General features: G+C 39.7%; 1 pseudogene; it reads right to left on the bottom strand.

The window, feature by feature from the left end:
• Positions 1-18,113, bottom strand: part of LOC123234257 — a 192,064-nt pseudogene extending 173,951 nt beyond the window's left edge.
• Between the last annotated feature and the right edge of the window lie 263 nt (positions 18,114-18,376).

Raw genomic sequence — 18,376 nt, 5'->3', positions numbered from 1 at the left:
TGAACAATTAAGGATACAAAACCAATCTGAGTCCATTGACAATGAAGACATTGCCCTTTCTAGTGATTCTCTACTTTCCCAAGGGAACTTATACACACCTCCTAACTTAGATGAGCCTCCTCCCTTTTCCCCAACAAAAAATAACTTGGATTATGAGATTATCATACTCTCTCCACCCCCACTCACATGCAATAATTGTGAGTCTCTGCCTCCACAGGGACTAATACAGTCCTTGAGACTTACAGTACTATCCTGGGTCCCTCCTATCCCTACCCCTTGCAAGGGGAAAAAATTCAGACTTTCAAAAAGTAGTAAAAAGGAGCAAATAGACCTCTCACATTTTAAAGACTTCAACAGTCTGCATGACTTAAAGTATTATTCAGAATGAGGCCATGTTTTGGATTTATTTCTACCCATCAGGACTCTCTGACTCAGTGTTCCTTCTCAATCATTCTTCTCCAATCAATTTTCTGACTCCCTGATGTGCTACCCTCAATTCCTCATTGGTCTTCTAATATGCTGCTACTGCTATCCCCATTTTGGTTTTGTTGCTGTGGTCCCCAACTTCACCAACCTCTCTCCCCCATTTATATTTCGTTATTCCATTATCACTGTCATCCATTCTCAACAAATGTTGCAGTCTATCTCATCACTGTTTGATTTCCCTCTCACAAATATTTGCTTTTGTTGCTCCTGGTCACTCTCTGCCTCTGGTTCCAGGTTGCCCACCCCACTGTAGCCCTGGTTACTGTGCAGATCTCCCTTGAATCTGTGATCCATCATTCTACTGGTCACCGTCCTCCGTTAAGCTCCGTTCACTCCCAATCTTATGGGCTCTCTCTCCCTCCCTTCGATGCTCCATCACTCCACTGCTGCTATCATCTGTTCTTGGCAGGTACTGTGGTCTGCCTCATAGCAGGTCAGGTCTCTTCCCCAAGATGCACTTTATCCATAGCTGCTCATCGTCACATCTCTTTTTACCATTGCCAAAGTTTCCCACTGTTTTCCTTCTTTCCCAAGATACGGTGCCAGCTCTCCAGCAGCTTGACCATAGAGGGATTACCCTGGAAGTGTAATCCGTATTACATCTCTTTCAAAATGAAATAGCCAAGACCAAAAGCTTCTGAGCTATTTGAAATTTTCCAGCTCTTTCAGGAAGGCTCAAGGTCAGAATGCCTGTGAGTCATTTCAGGCATTCTGCTCTTTCATTGGGGTCCTACAGCCCTTCCCTCCACACAAAGGGTCTCCTTTAGTGACTGTAAGAATCTCTATCCCTCCCTACTTCATTCAAAAGTCCCTATTTCCCACTTACAGCCAAATTAGGGCACAGTCCAATTCATTTCTTCTCTTTCCCTAGCATCCAAGCAGTGTGCCTCCCACTGAGTCTTTTTGGGGCTGGGAAAGGTATTAATGCCCACTTTCCATTCATTTATCTGTTTCCCATCCTCCTCCTCCTTAGCTCATCCAAGCTATGCAAGTACCCCAGGGATTTTCTGTACCACTTAAAAGAAGACATCTATGACTCTGAGGAGGAGAGTTAACTCTGACACAGTAGTGAAGATTCATGTCCCCAATACAACTTCAAAGGTCACAAAGCCAGGGAAGGTAGGCTGAAAGTGGGAACCATCTGGGTGGCTACGATGGGCTGTTCACACGAGTTCTCCCGGCCAGGACCAAGATTCTGATCTTGATGATATGGGAGTTTTTGAATGAAGATGAAGTCAAGCCAAGGCATCAAACTGTCAGACATTTATTATGTCCCTGCCCTCAAAGAGTTCATAATCTAGAACTAAACAGACTTTAAAGTTATTTTAATTTGAATTCATTTAAAACCACAAATAGATCTACATAAAGTCATTCTGAGAACATTGAGGAAAACATTTAACATGCAATTAATCAACAGGTTTTGTGGAACAGTATATTCAATCAACATGTAACAATATATTTACCCAATAAACTTTAAAGCTTCTATTGTGTACTAGACATAATGCCTATCCACCAGAAGCTTATAGCAGGGAAAAGACCTCAGAGCCCCAACTCTGAGTCCTCTGGGGACTGAATATTTCATAGTGTTTATATTAACTGAAATATATGTAAAATACTTTGCAAAACTTGAAGCTCTACATAAATATCTAGATGTGCAGAACCTATCCACACAGATGTTCAGAAGGCAAATCACACAGTTTACCACCCTGGCTAGAGTTATATATAGGTAGTTATTTGCATATAGTCTCCCTATCTCTCTTTTTTTAAAACCTTCATCTTCCATCTTAGAACCAATAGCAAGTATTATTTCCAAGATGGAAGAGCGTTAAGGTCAAGGCAAGAAGGGTGGAGTGGCTTACCCAGGGTTACTTAGCTAGGAAGTGTTTGAGACCAGATTTGAACCCAGGTCCTCCTGTTTCTAGGTCTGACTCTCAATCCACTAAGCTACCTAACTGTCCCCAACATGTAGTCTCTTCACAGTAGAAAAAAGCTCCTCAAAGGCAAGGAATTAGGGGGAGCTAAGTGGTCCAATGGATAGAGTGGGTTCTGGAGTCAGGAGAAGGCAGCTAAGTGGCACAGTGGAGAGAATGCTGGGTCTGAAATCAAGAAGGTTTCCTGAGTTCAAATCTGGTCCTATTTAACCCTGTTTGCCTCAGTTTCCTCATCTGTAAAATGAGTTACAGAAGAAACTCTAGTATCTTTGCCAAGAAAACTCCAAATAGGATCATAAGGAGTCAGACACAACTGAGCAGCAACAACAAAAAGGGCAAGGACTGTCTTTCTTCTTATCCTCAGAGCTTAGCACAGTGCCTGGCACATTGCAAATATTTAATAACCGCTTGTTGACTTGACTTGACATCTTTGAAGCCCTCAGAATTCAAACAGACATGACAACGACCCATAATAATGTATGAACATTTTTAACAAATGTCGCCATATTGAATATTTGAACATTTCTCGATATATACTGACACGGAAGAAGACATTAAAGCCATGTATGAACAGGATGTAGTACAGATCATCTCTGTCATCCTACCTCCCCCAAAGATGCTTTCAGCAGGCCTACAAATGAGTTTATATCTTGATACTAAAAAAAAAACCCTACCACAAAGGTATTCATTTTATCCACCATTGCAATAAACTATTGAACATTGCACCAGCTAGGCTGCACCGTGCCCTGGAGAGGGAGGGGCAGGAGGCATCGATGCCCAGTTGTGCTGCTCCTCTAGGCAGAGCCCGGAGGGGGCCAACTAGCCACTCTGCCCAACCGCATGTGGAGGCTGTAAAGCACCACCCAATGACATCCAAAGAGGACGCTTACGTGGGATGGGGTCGGGCTGGACGTCTGCTCCCACCGTGGCAGAGCAGGGCTTCTGCTAGGACCCGAGCCAAGAGACAAGAGGGCGGCCCAGCTGGGCCTCTCCAGAGCGGGCTCCAGGCCGATGCTAAAAGCAAGATGCAGCCTTGACCCAATCGGTCTGGCGACCTGGACCTTATAAAAGAACATTAGGATAGTAAATTATCCTTGGTCCTCTGAGCACTTTTCTGAACTCTGTTAAATATAAGACAAGAACAAACACATAATTATAAGAAAAATAATAATAATTTTGGTGATCATGACAAATTGCAAAATATTGAGATATATGTACATATATCTATTCATCTATGTATATATATAAATATAGAACAGATTTAACTTAGAGGCAAACAAATCACTTTCCCCTTAACAATTCTCAGAAATAGGTGCTACAAGAATTTTTCTCTACATTTTACAAGTAAAGAAAATAAGGTGCAGAGCGTTGTCTTTTTCATGGTCATTATATTTGGAATTTGAACCAAAGTCTCCTGACTCTGAGACCAGCCCTTCTGGCCCTCTACCATGGTACCCAAGTGACTCTTCCATTGATGGAGGGTGTCCAGGAGATGTTTTCAAACTGGTATTATCTCCCTAGGTCTCTTCTAATCCTTCCCTCTCCAATTATTCAGATGTATTTCTCTGTATATTTCAGAGGTCCATCGAAAAGTTAACTAAACAAGGGCAGCTGGGTGGCACAGTAGATTGAGAGCCAGGCCCAGAGATGAGAGGTCCTGGGTTCAAATCTGGCCTGAGATACTTCCTAGCTGTATGACCCTGGGCAAGTCACTTGATCCCCATTGCCTAGCCTTTACCACTCTTCTGCCTTGGAACCAAGATGGAAGCTAAGGTTTAAAAAAAAAAAGTAACTAAACAGAGCAAGGATAGCCAGTTTTGAAAGTTTTCCAGTCTCCCTAAGATATATATCTACCCAATAGCCAAGTAATCATTTGAAAATGGGGAGGGGAAAAAATAAGTCAGCCAATCAGCAGATGATGACTCTTGCTACCAAATAGCTTTAATGGATTCTCTTCCCAGCTCAGTTGGTCACTCAGCCCGTGGTTTTTTCGAATCCATGGCACTATAGCCTCCATTGGGCATTATCCAAGAATATTCTCAAATTTTGCAAACACACTTTTTCAATAGTGCAGAGATCAGAGAGGAAGTTGCTTCTTAGGATACTCCAAGCATCAGAACCTTATTGTTGTTTCATTTCATTCAAGACAACAATCTTTGCCCTTCATTGTTGTTGTTTGTTGTTGTTCAGTTATGTATGATTTTTTGTGATCCCACTTGGGGTTTTCTTGGCAAAATTACTAGAGTGGTTTGCCAATATCTTCTCCAGATCATTTTACAGATGAGGAAACTGAGGCAAATGGGATTAAGTGACTTGCCCAGTGTGACACAGGTTGTGAGTGTCAGAGGAGAAAGTCATTTCTCTTGTGACTCTATGTCCTCTGGTGTCCCCACTCTGAAAGCATGTTACACAAAGTCTGCCTGCCCCAAAGGAATCTCATGGTTTTCTATCCCCCTTCTTCATTCCTGTCAGGACACTGTGGGAAAGAGCCAGGGATTTGAAATCAGAAGATACAAGGGTTCAAATCTCAACTTTGCTACTCATTGCCTATTTGACTTTGGGTACATCTTTCTAGACCTCGGTTTTATATCTGCAAAAAGAAGGGGTTTTATTAAATGGGTTCTGACCCTTTGAAGTGATGAAAATTCCCATCCCTTTGATGAGTAGTCTCTGTCAATGGTCCTAAAGAAAATAACTTCCCCTCGTGTGTTCTACTTTATTCACCATGCTACCCCCAACCCAGCATGTTCAGGAGACATTTCTAAAACTTGATTTCTCACAGTTAACTCAAACCTCTCAATCCCAACTCATCAGGAAGGAACATGGAGTGGAACAGTAGAGAGAATGCTGAATTGGGAGGCAGAGGACCTGGGTTCAGATCCTAGGTCTGCCACTTACTACTTGTATGGCATTCGCTATTTTACCTTTCTGGGACTCAATTTGCTCCCCTATAAAATGAAGGAGTTGGACTAGATAGCCTCTGAATGAGTCTAATGATGCAATTTCTGACAGGGCAGTAAGTGGATCAGGAGCTAGCTATTTGTAGGGCAGAGAGCCTTCCCAAGATTCCTTAAACCAATCCAGCCTTAACCCTGCCCAGCTCAAAGCAGCTGAATCACTCCAAAAACCATTTGTTAATTAGTTATCCCAATTAAGCCAAGGAGGGAAAACATTATGAAGACCTACTCAAAAGTCAAGTTAGAGCCTGCCACAAAGACACCATTTTTCCAACTTGGGGGATGTCAGCGAGGCAGATTGCTGTGGGGAGACATAAAAGGCTACAAAGTCTTCCCTAAAAGGAGGGAAAAATGACTTAAGTGGTGTGTTACTTAGAACACCGCACTATGTGTCAATGTTCATTGAACATTTGGGGCACCAATTTAGGCTGGTTGATGTCTTATAGGTTTGCCTGGGTAGGCTCAGAACTTTGAAACAGTTCCCCTTTGTGCTTTGATTACACATTCATTCTGACTTGAAAAAGGATTATGTCGTAATAAGCCACACTCTCCCAGCAGCCGAGTTGTAGCTGTTTCCATCTGTAATGATTGTTTAATGACTATTTAAAAAGTGCCGCCTGAGGTCTTCTAATCACCCAATTTTTATTAAGCTCTCAAGGAAATCACACAGGTACCAAATTACCTAATTGGCAGAGAAGTCTGAAGAAGGCTAAGGCTTCTTCTGAAGTGGGGAAAAAATGAGGGTGGGTGGGAAGCCTCTGGTTTGGGGTTTCCCCAAAAAAGGACATAAGTAATAAGTGGCTGTCAGGATTAAAACCCAGGTCATTTAATTCCTAATTCAAATCTCATTCCATCATACAGAATTATGAAAGGAAAAGGAGAAAGGTTTCTCACTGATCAGTGAGAGAGCAAGAGTCCAACGGTCTTCTCCATACAGGCCCTTTCCTATTCCAAAAAGAATCCCATAATGCTTAACAGACCATCCTCCTCCTAGGCACAGCTTTGACAGGTCAATTTAATTTTGGTGTTATTTAATAGATGAAAAGTCATTCTCCTACCTATCTCTTTTAGTCCTTCCTCTCCCAACTCCTCCATGCCCAGGTATTATTTGTCTGCATAAGTTCTGAAGGCTCTAAAGCTCATTCATTCAGCCACATCATTAGAAACAGTTAACATAATTGTTCTCATTTATGTAGTCACTCTAAGGTTTGCAAAGCATCAGATACATTAAAAATCATTTGCTCCTCACAATGACCCTATGTGGGAAGCACTATTATTTACCTGTTTTACAGATGAGGAAACTGAGGCTTCTATGAAAGGAGCCCCATACTAGGGCACTGTAGGGAGACACAACACCCACAAAATATTGTGGCTTCCAACCAAGGATCTTGGGGGGAAATGATAACAGGAGAAACTTACTTAGATATTTAGATATGTCTCAGTTTCATCCCTGTGAATATTCCCTTCACCAATGCAGATTACAATCCAGTCACACCTTCTCAGATGTAATTCTGGTCCATTCTACAGTTGTTGGTAAGTCATTTTTAGATAATCCACTCAATGTACTGAAGGTCTTTCTCTTGTTATATACACCTCTGCAGGTAACACTGTTGCCACTTAGGCTGTCCATCTGTTGTGTCTCATTTTCTAGTGATATATATTGTTGATATATCACTAGATATATAAATGTCTTTTATCCCACTTCCAGATTTCAAGGTTCCTGAAAAAGTTGAGGACCTTATCCAAAATATATAATCTGTCAGGATAGTGTGCAGCCATGTATGAATGAAACCAGGCAAAATGATACGTGAAATGCTGATGGGACAGTAATTAGTAAAATTAGTACCTACCACCTCCCTGGTACAGGCTCTCATCATCTCATACCTGGACCACTGGCTTCTGACTGCTCTCCCTGACTTAATTCTCTGAGCCCTACTCCAATCTATTCTCTACTCAGCTGTCAAATTAATCTTCCTTAAGTGCAGGTCTGACCATGTCATGGCAACCTCTTCACCTACCACCCCTATTCAGTAAACTCAGGGCTTCTTTTCACCTCCAGCATCAAATATAGAATCTTCTGTTTTGTATTCAAAGCTCTTTATATCTTGCTTCCTACCTTTCCAGTCTTCTTATATACCTTACTCTTCTGACTGCCATCCAGAGATACTGTTTCTCACACAGAACATTCCATCTTTCAGTTTGCATCTTTATTGCCTGTTCTTCATGCCTTCCTTCCTCATCTCTAATTCCTGGATTCCTTGGCCTCCTTCAAATCTCTGCTAAAATCCTACCTTTTCCACAAAGCCTGAGTTCTAATAATGCAAGTGCCTTCCTTCTGTAGATTATCTCCTACTTGTCTTATTTGTAGATTTTTTTTTCATATTGTCTCTTCTATTAGACCATGAGTTCCATAAGAGTGGACTAGTTTGAAGACCTCCAGGAACTGATGCAGAGCGAAAGGAGCAGAGCCAGAAGAACATTGTACACAGAGATTGATACACTGTGGTAAAATAGAATGTAATGGACTTCTGTACCAGCAGCAATGCAATGACCCAGGACAATTCTGAGGGACTTATGGTAAAGAACGCTACCCACATTCAGAGGAAGAACTGCAGGAGTGGAAACGGAAGAAAAACAACTGCTTGAACACATGGGTTGAGGCAGACATGATTGGGATGTAGACTCGAAACTACCACACCAATGCAACTATCAAAGATTTGGAAATAGGTCTTGATCAATGACACATATTAAAACCAGTGGAAATGCACATCACCATGGGTGGGGGAAGGTCAGGGGGTGAAGGGGAAAGTAAGAGCATGAATTATGTAAGCATGTTAACTTTTCTAAAAAATAAATATTAATAAACGTTTAAAAAAAGAGTGGACTAGTTTGGGTTAAGTTTTTTTGTTTTTTGTTTTTTTTTTGCTTTGTTTTGTTTTCTTTGTATCCCTAGCATTTAGTGTCTAGTGTACTATAGATGCTTCAGAAATATTTTTTGACTGACTGTGACTAGGGAAGGGCTAATTGGAAAAGATTAAGCAGCATTCAATTCCTTAGGATCTCCTGGGAAGCACAGTAATCCTTACCACTGCCTGTATCCCTCCAAAGCTTGGGCTTGAAGCCAGCCCACAGGTCATCAGCAGCACCTTGAAAGTCATAGGATCTCACCAGAATTCTTACCAGTAAAATCTACAAAAGCCAATCTGAATATCCAGGAAAAATACTGGACAAGAGACTAATTTTGGTTAGATTTGAGTAGAGAATTCCTAATATTATGAATTCCAAAGGAGCCCTTTTGGAATCAAAACTCTATTCAAATCCCATCTCTGCCACTTATAAACTATGTAACCAAGGGTAGGTTCCTTCAGCTCTCTGACAATTTCTTAATTCAACAATCAGCATAATCAAACTGCTTTCCTTGTTGAGATTTTGTGAGAATAAAGTTAAATAATATATATCCAAGTGTTTTCTAATTTGTTTTTTTTACAAACTAGAATATTGGGTTGAACCTCTAACAAAATGAAATTTAATGTGAATAAATAGGAAGACTTTCATTTGGGTTCAAAACATCAATCCCACAAATAAAAGAACTTAAGACTCATTAGTTCATTTGAAAAAAATTCCTAGGGGATTTAGCAGGCTTCAAGCTCTGTTTGAATCAACAATGAGGTATGGAAGTCAAAAACAATCTTAGAGTGTAATAAGAGAGGATCAGTATCCAGGAATAGGGAGGTGATTATCCATCATACTCTGACCTGGACAGACCATATCCAGAGAACTGCATTCAGTTTGAGTGCCTCATTTTAGGAAGAATACTGATTAGCTGGAAAGGGTCTAGAAAAAAACGCCACTGAAATGATAAAGGCTCTCCAATTCATGCCATCTGAGGATCATTTGGAAGAAGTGGGAATATCTAACCTGGAGAAGAAGAAGACTTGGAACATGATAGTCAACTTCAAGAATCTGAAAGTGTGGAAGAAGCACTAGGTTTTTTTCTACCTGGTATGGGGAGTAGAATTAGCAGCAGTGGGCTAAATGTACAAAGAAATAAAATCAGGCGGTGATTCTGTAATTAGAAACATGGATTGGACCTTTAATTTCATTGGTGGTCTAGGAAATTCCCAGGTGAGGAAACCCCCTTCACCAACGTGGGACATCTTCTCTGTAATTTAATCTTAGAGAGTTGCCTTTCAAAGAAAAGGTTAAATGATTTGCCCAGATTGGCGTGACCTTTGGTCTTGCTTCCAGGCCACCTCTCTAATTACTGTTCTAAGATGTCTCTCATTATTCTATAATCAGAGAGTACTATATTAAGGTTGAAAATAAGAGAAAAGCCCCTAAAAATTCAAGTCATCCAAAAGTAGTAAGTCATGGGTTCATCCTCACAAAAGGTCTTCAAACAAATGCTGTATAGCCACTTGTAAAGTATGTCCTGGAGAGGAACTTCATTCAAGTATAAGTTGGACTAGATTGCTGCTGAGGTCCTTTCCAACTCTAATATTTTATGATTCTGTAATTATAGAGTACTATGTGAATGTGAGCTATTATTAGTTGGGTTTGAAGTACATCACTGAAATATTCTGTAGGATATATCCTCAGTATCTGGACTTTTGCTAGTTGACAGAACCTTTCTGGTCTCGAGTCACTCAGCCAATTCTTTTTATAAGTGCTAAATGTTGTCATTTGATGTTTAAGATCTTCATCAATTAATATTGGGATACCCACAGTGTTCAAGACTTTGTGAACACAATTCGGAAGGCCTGGTTGATGTCCTTTTAGAAAATGTTGTTCTAAAAAGATATGGTCCATCACTAATCTTTTTTTTTCTCCTTTTGTGCAGATTTGATTGCGTAGAAGATAGAACTCTAGATTTGGAATCAGGAAAACTGAGGTTTGAATCATGCCTCAGACACTATATATTGTGTGAATTTGGGCAGTCTTGGTTTCCTTTTTTCTAAAATAGGGATAATAAAAACAGCTGGGGAGCTGGATGATATAACAGATTGAATGCTAGACTTGAACTTAGGACGTCTCATTTTCATGAGTTCAAATTAGGCCTCAGATACTTCCTAGCTGGGTGATCCTGAATAAGTTGCTTTACCCTGTTTGCCTCAGTTTCCTAATCTGTAAAATGAGCTGAAAAAGAAAAAAAAACCTCTTCAGCATCTTTGCCAAGAAAACTCCAAATGGACTCATGTAGAGTTAGATAGGACTAAAACAACCATTAAAACAGCAGCTACCTCACAGGGTAATTATAAGGGTCAAATATAGTCACATATGTAAAACACTTTGCAAACCTTGAAGTCCTCTAGAAATACTAGCTATTATTATTTGAAAAGCACTGTGCAAACCTCCCAGAGCTACAGAAATACTGGTTATTATTGTTTTTTCTCATTTATTTCATATTTTTCTGACTAAAGAATCTTCCCAAGATATCAACCTAGACTTTCTGACATTGAACTAACCCTAAATTCAATATGCTTTGATTTGCTGAAAATAATTTCTTTCACCCACAGAGATTTGTCCTTGGGGTTTGTAAGCCCTTGTCAGTATTTCTTGTTTAATTCTACTGGGACCATTTCCCAGGAGAACCACTAAAAATGTAATTTATGATTCTGTGGAGATTCAGAAGAGCAAGAAATGAACTTCACTTGCATGTTCTGGAGCAGGAGTTCTTCACTTTTTTGGTATCATGTATCCCTTCTCAAAATAATGTTTTTATTTGTTTCTTAAAATGAAAATAAAAATAACTCTGAGATATCATCTCATTCATATCAGATTGACTAAAATGATAAAAGGGCAAAACGACAAATGTTGGAGCGGATGTAGAGAAATGGAGACACTAATCAACTGTTGGTAGAGCTGGAAGCTTCTCTAGCCATTTTGAAAAACAATCTGGAATTATGACCCAAGTTTTATAAAACTTTAACCCAGCAATAGTGCTATTGGATTCTTTTCCTAAGGAGATCACAGAAAAAGAAAAAGAACTTGCATATTCTGAAATATTTATAGCAGCTCTCTTTATGGTGGCAAAGAACTAGAAATTGAGGGGACACCCATCAATTGGAGAATGGCTAAACTGGTTGTGACATTTGAGTGTGATGGAATACTATTAAACTATAAGAAATGATGATCTGGTTAATTTTTTTTTAAATATGGAAAGACCAATATGAAATTATGAAGAATGAAATAGGCAAAACCAAAAGAACATTATTTATAGCAACAGAAATATTGCTTGAAGAATGATGTGTATGTCCACCTCCAAAGAAGGAAGTAATAAATTGAAATAAGTAAGGCATAATTGTTTATACATAAGATCTTTTTTGTGAGATGATGGCTTCTGTAGGGCAGGGAAGGGAGGGACAGAGAGGGAATTTTAATTCTCCTGGGAATTTTAATATAACAAATAAAAAATAATGTTTTTAAATCTATAAAATAAGATACACAGAATTACAAAGGAAAGTTGCAGTTCTCGAAATATTAAAAAAATGTTTAAAATATATTATTGCATTATGTTATTAAAATATATTTTAAAAACAAGCATTCATAGATCCCAACTTAATATGCCCTGGGAGGGTATTACAGACAGACACGGTGGCATTTTGAATACATCTCCCAAGCCCTGCTTCTAACAGCCTCTTTTTGAAAGGATGCAAACCATAGAGCCTGGCCTATCAGAAGTGAAACAAAGTTTTTTGGCTTTTTTTTTTTCCCTATGAGTTGAACTCTGAACTTTAAAAAGTCTGAAATCTTTAGCAATCGCTTATTGCCTGCAGGATAGATGCAGTTAGGTTCGTGCCTTCTGGGCATGCCCTCAGCTGCAATCCTTATTGAAGTTCTTTTGCTGCTCCTTTCAAAACTGTTAAAATTCCCTCACTCAAGTGTTCTTAGCACTTATGTTGATAGGGAATACTTCAAAGGATACATCTTTACTTTATCAAATCTGATCTAATTTTGCAGATGGAATCAAAGAGGCTCATTTTGAGTCTAGTCAAGTTCGCCAACTGTCCAGAGAGGGGAGGAATCAATTCCACATCCTGGTAAGTAATTAAGGCGAACGGAAATGCTCAGAAGACTGCCATGTTCTTCCGGACTGGGGAAGAAGATTCTACTCCCCAGTCCTGATGGATGATCCTCTTACAAGGCTGGAGAGACGAGAGAGAGAGAGAGAGAGAGAGAGAGAGAGAGAGAGAGAGAGAGAGAGAGAGAGAGAGAGAGAGAGAACCCCAAAAGGATTGGCTCCAGAACTGGAGGCTGACTTATCAAATCTCCTTCTCAATAGTAGGCAAAGGGCCTGATGGGTTTTCCGATGGAGTCATATTATGACAGGAAATATAATGAGCTTCAGTGTGCTTGGCAGCCTTGAAAGAGCATGCTGTACAGCATAAGAGAAAGCAGGAGTTAGGTGGCCAAGGCCCTGAGTATTAACCTTCACCTTCTACCGCAGGAACAATTACACCTCTTCTCTCCCAACCTGGCACTTTTTATAAAATCCAAAACTTTATGTCGGTGCTAATTTGCCCCTGATACCTATGTTTGAAGCTGGAGCCAGGCATGAATTCAGCTGCATAGCCAGACTGCAATTTCCCACCGAGCTATTATAATTGTTACTGTAAAATGTCTGTCTGCATACGGCACACTAGGTCAAGGGGAAAAGTCATTGATTCGGCTTTCAGAAAAGTTCTGCTGTGGCTCAGAAAGGACAGGGACAATTCTACTGGCTTTATTTTATTTTATTTTTTATTGAAGCAGGAGAGTAGCTTGCTTCTCTCATTGAAATTGAGCATGGAGGCAAAAGGCTCTGAATTTGGTTCTTTAGGTTCTGAGCTCTAGAATCCCTTTTTAAAAAGTCCTTCAAAAAACTCTCCACTGGCCTCAGCTTTGGTCACTTGAGAGCATTTGCCTTATTTGATGGTCCTTGAGGAGGCTGGTGACTTTAGAAAGAGGTCTATCAGCCTCCTGCACAGAAAAAAAATTTTACTAGAATGTCTAGAACAAGTCTTTGCCCATAGTCAAAGTTTGGGACTTTTCTCCCCCCCCCCCCCATTCTATGGAGGGAGATACTGAGGTACACCTTGGTAGGCAGGAAGACTGGGATTAGAATTTCCAGGCCACTGTCTAACACCTAGGACCCAAGTTGGGGGAACTGTATGGCAAAATAGCAGGCACAGGTAACATATGGAGGTTGAGAAACCAAGTACTACCGGTCAGAGTTACAAGTAGATTAAAGAAAGCTGTGGCAAAGCAGTATAAGTTGGAGCATGGAGGAGAGAAATGTCCTTCAACCAAGGAAATTGGCGCTGAGTTGGGTGAAATAGGAGAGATGTGCCAGATACAGGGATAGGACAGAGCCTCAAAGTAAACCGAAGTTACCCTCAAATGCAGGAATAAAACATGATGGACTAGGTAGGCAGCAACCTTGGGGAGGGGGAGTGATAGGAGGGAGTTCTTTGGCCTCTTTTTTAGAGGAGGAAGGACACTGACCCTTTCTCTAAGGATAAGTCATGACCCTTCCCTGAGAGGAAGAGGAAAGGTCAATGGCATGGCTCGTCCCAGGGTGTTCACCATACGTTGGCATATCTGGACCAGGATCTATGAATGCCTATGGGGATGAATATTGGGGATAAGGTGGCAAGTGAAGGATTTCATCTACAGTAATGCCTTTGATTTCTATTTTATCCTGAAGGTCCCCTATGACAGAGGTCTGTGGGTTGGCTGAGTGGCAGAAATAATCTATGCTTTCCAAAAATGACTGGCAGATTGATTTTTCAGAAGTTAGCTTGGATATCCAAGGACTAGACCTTAGAGATTTTTGAACTTTTGTTTCATCACTAAGCCACTAAAACATCTGATACAACAATGAATGGAGAGTTAATCAACACCAGTGCCACCCCAGCTCCATACTATAATTGATGAAAAACCAATATCCCATGGCCAGTATTGTTAGAAGTTGTTTTTCAGGATTTAATCAGAAATCTATTTCCTCTCTCGACCAATATACTTCAGGGAAAAGAAAAATCCCATAATGCTTCTAGTCCATTACAGACCACTAGGCATGATGGGAACTTTTCTTTTCTTCCTCCTAATCTTAAGTCCTTAATCATTACAGAACTGGATAGCCCTTACCTCAAAACTAGAGTCAAGTATGGAGTGGGTTTTGGAGGTGGGGGTAGGAGAAGTGTGAATAGCAATGAAAAAAAAAAAGGTAATGGGAAAAAGGTACAAAATGGGACACATGGACAGGCTGGGAAAGAAGGTATATACTTTTATACAAAGAGCTGTTGGAACTTCTTGAAAAGGACTCCTAAATGGGAATCAAAAATTACTGAACAAGTCAAGATTGGGATTTTTTTTCCTTTTACTTGTGGGACAATCTATATAGTAATTGAGATTTACATAATGCTTTAAAGCTTACAAATCATTTTGCAAGTATTATCTCATATGATTTTTAGATTAACCCTATCTAATAGGTATAATGGTTATTATTACACCCATTTTATTTATGAGGCTATGAGAGCATACAGTGTCATAGATTTAGAACTAAAAAAAATGTATAAGCCAATGTCCTCAATTTCCCCATTTTACAGTTGATGAAACTAAGCACAGAGAGGCTAAATACCTTGTACAGGGTCACATATGTACTAAATGCCAAAGGTAAGGTCTCAATCTCTCCTGACTTGATGTGCAATTCTCTTTCCACTATACCACACTGGCTGTTCCAATGGTAGTGAATACATTGGTCATTAGGATTAAACATTGAGCCACCCATCCATTTACCCCCTGCCATCCCATCCTGAGTAATGTCATAGCAAAGAGGGAGAAAAATGGGAACAGTCAAATCATGATGTGTCATATTTATAGGTAGAATTGAGAGGGGAAATGGAAATAGACACAAAATGTTTGATCATATTTAGTAAGTAGCTAGTTTAATGCAATCATTTTGTAGATGGGGAATCTAAGGGTCTGAGACTAGAAATACATTTGCTCAGGAAGATTCAGTTGACAAGTTGTAGATGCTACTTGAATGCAAGTTGACTGATACCAACTCCCCTGATCTTTCTATTATCCCACACTGTTCTTTGTTTTCTTACTATATGGATTGATAGAAGGAAAGACTGGCCATCTCTGCCCTCCCAAAAACTTACCCAATTCCAAGCTAAATCCTTTCCTTAAGCTAGAGCTGGAAGCCCCTTCTCTCTGATCATTCCTTAAAGAGACAGGTAAATGTGAGTTATTATTATTATTATTATTATTATTATTAATCCATATGGTCACTTACCCTGAAGGACTTGTCCTATCTGTAAGAATATCTTAGCCTCAGTGGATATAATTGCTTGTTGAATTGAATGGAATGCCCCCTCACCTTCCCCTAATTAATCTAGACATATTAGGTGAAGTTATCAGAAATCAATGGTCAGTGAAGGTGCTTAATGGAATCCACTGAATTGTGAGCAGCATGACACACTATTGAACCAAGGAAGGAGTCATTTTTGTACATAATAAATTAGTTCATCTTGTCCAGCCTGGCTCATTATTTTATTCTACTGTAAAGTTAATGCTTTAGGTTAATTTATGGTATAGGTCAGTTGTTAGAGTATTAGACATGGGACCAGGAAGTCTTGTGTTTAAATACCACATTTGACTCTTGCTCACTGAGATTATAGTCAAGTACTTCATTTGCCTGAGACTCAGTTTCCTTAAATGTGCATAATAGGGAGAAGAGTGATCAGAGGAATCACCAATGGATTTGTATGATTCCTCCATCATCTGATGACATTTCAAAGCCTGGGCCATTACTTGAAGGCAACTGAAGATCACCTCCTCATGAAATGTGTGTATGCCCACTGGTACTATCTTGATTAAGTTGCCTCCTGATAAATGACTCATTAAGAATTAAGTCAACTGTGAGAGCTAACTCAGCTCTTCTTTGATCTCTCTTGCTTTCCAGAATTCTTCATTTATCTTATCCCTTAGGCCTTCTTTTGTAGTACAACAAGAGGATTTTTCCCACCACCCAACCCTACTTTTCCAGAGGAGCAATGGTAGCAGAAGCACATGGAAGTAGTAAACATATCCTTGCATATGACCTGAAAGAGTAGTACATAGGTAATATTTAAAATAGTGAATCTTCTAGAGGGTTCCCTAGATTGCCTTATTCAGTATACTCCTTAGAGAAACAAGTGTATAATCCACCTAGGTCTTTTTTTTTTAATCCAGCTAGTTCTCAAGCAGCATCCTTTTTGAAGAGTAAAGTCAGTAAGTTACTGGATCATGCAAATCTGAAGAAAAGTAGTTTGTTTATTCAGCAACTCCCTAAGTGTTTCTCTTCCCATGGGAATCTAAACCACAGGATGGTATTATAAGTCTTAAAAAGACTGTAGTGTGCTGGGGGAGAGAAAAGGGGGTCACTTAATAACAAAGGATTACCCCAAGTGTAACCCTAAGTTGAGTTTCTTTCCAAGGGCAACTTAGAAGATTTTTTTAAATTTTCCAGTCAAGAATTTTATTTTTGGTTTATAACCATCATATTGACAAGGACACTTTGAATCATAGGTACAACAGAGTTTAGGTAAAAAAGAGGCAAATGGCATGAGGGTAAAGACTCTAAAGAATAACGATCTCTTCATTTTGCCAAAAACCAAAGTGTTTCTTGAGTTTTTGTCTATGATAAGAAAAAGGAAAGGATGGTTAGTCATGAGTCATGGAGTAATTCTTGCACATTGCTTCATCATGACTGCTGTGATAGCACAAGCTGCCTTGGTGCCTTCTTCATGAACCTCCACATAAGCCTTGTGTATAATCTCGGATAGATACAGGTCCTTCCTGGCTGACAGCTCAAAAAAGCCAGCCATGCTTCTAATCAAATGCATCTGACATCCCCAATTTCTGAAGAATGGATTCCATGTTTAAATTCTCCTCCAATTTAAATCTGGGAAGGTAAGCTTTTACCTCACTTTGATCCATCATCTCTGGATTTAGCCAATCTGCTAATTTCTCAGAAGCAAGTCCTTCTTCCAACATTTTTATATCCCTGTTCTCATCTGGAAGTAAAATGGCCATGCTCATTTGTCCTCCAGCATAAAGCAGAACTAGGATCTTGGTAAACACTTCTCCTATGTAAGTCATACTAAACATAGATTTCTGATACATCATGTGTACTAGTTTCTGCTTCTCCTTGCTGATTTTGAACACCTTTTAAGTGATCTTTTCTTTGTTAAATTGTTCTTCCCATTTTCCATTGAAGTAGATAGCATTCACAAGTACCAGACAGGTTAGTGGAGAAATGGTATCTTTAGATAGAAGTTCTGCAATCTTACCTTCTGTTTTTTTCTTCTACCCACTTATTGATGTGCTTTCTTGGTGCTTCCAAATCGTAAGCAAAGTCAAGTTCTCGGGTATTTGAATGGTAGAATTTCTGACAACTATCCTTAAAAGATGAATTAAAATCATGAGTTTTTCCCCCAGAGTCAGTTGGCAATTCTCAGCAGGTACTGAGAACCAGATTTATGAACTTCTCCAAGAAAGGACTGGAAATGTTGGTGGATATCTGTGCCTTTGTTTAAAGAAAGAACCTGTTGTACTTGTGCAGCAGTATTTCCCTTGGCCCCATCTAAGAACACAGACGGGGCACAGTAGAGGCTCAGGGGAGAATAAAACAGATTCTGTGAGCTATTTCCTTCACCAATTTTTTTAAGACATCCAAGGCAAAGGCATTGTTTTCTTCAGAGACAAAATCCATCAAGGCACAGCTATATTGGCAGTAATGGGTGAGGTAGGGTTGTAGCTGCTGCTACTTCCTCCAACACCTCTGGCTTACAAACCTGAGGAGAAAGACCAATTTAGAAGATTTTTAATTGATTTATGGTTCTATATTTGTTTGTGGGCCCCTATGAGTCCTTTGCATCTTAAGCATTTTCTGTAGCTTGATAGAAAAACTACCTTCATGCCCAATACCCATAATGTACATCAACTCCCTTTGTGGAAGCTGGGAACATTGTTACT

The sequence above is a fragment of the Gracilinanus agilis genome, chromosome 2, assembly GCF_016433145.1.
Source record: "Gracilinanus agilis isolate LMUSP501 chromosome 2, AgileGrace, whole genome shotgun sequence".
NCBI classification, from domain to species: Eukaryota; Metazoa; Chordata; class Mammalia; order Didelphimorphia; family Didelphidae; genus Gracilinanus; species Gracilinanus agilis.
Note: the sequence above shows the minus strand (reverse complement) of the source record. Positions and strands in the feature narration are given on the sequence as shown.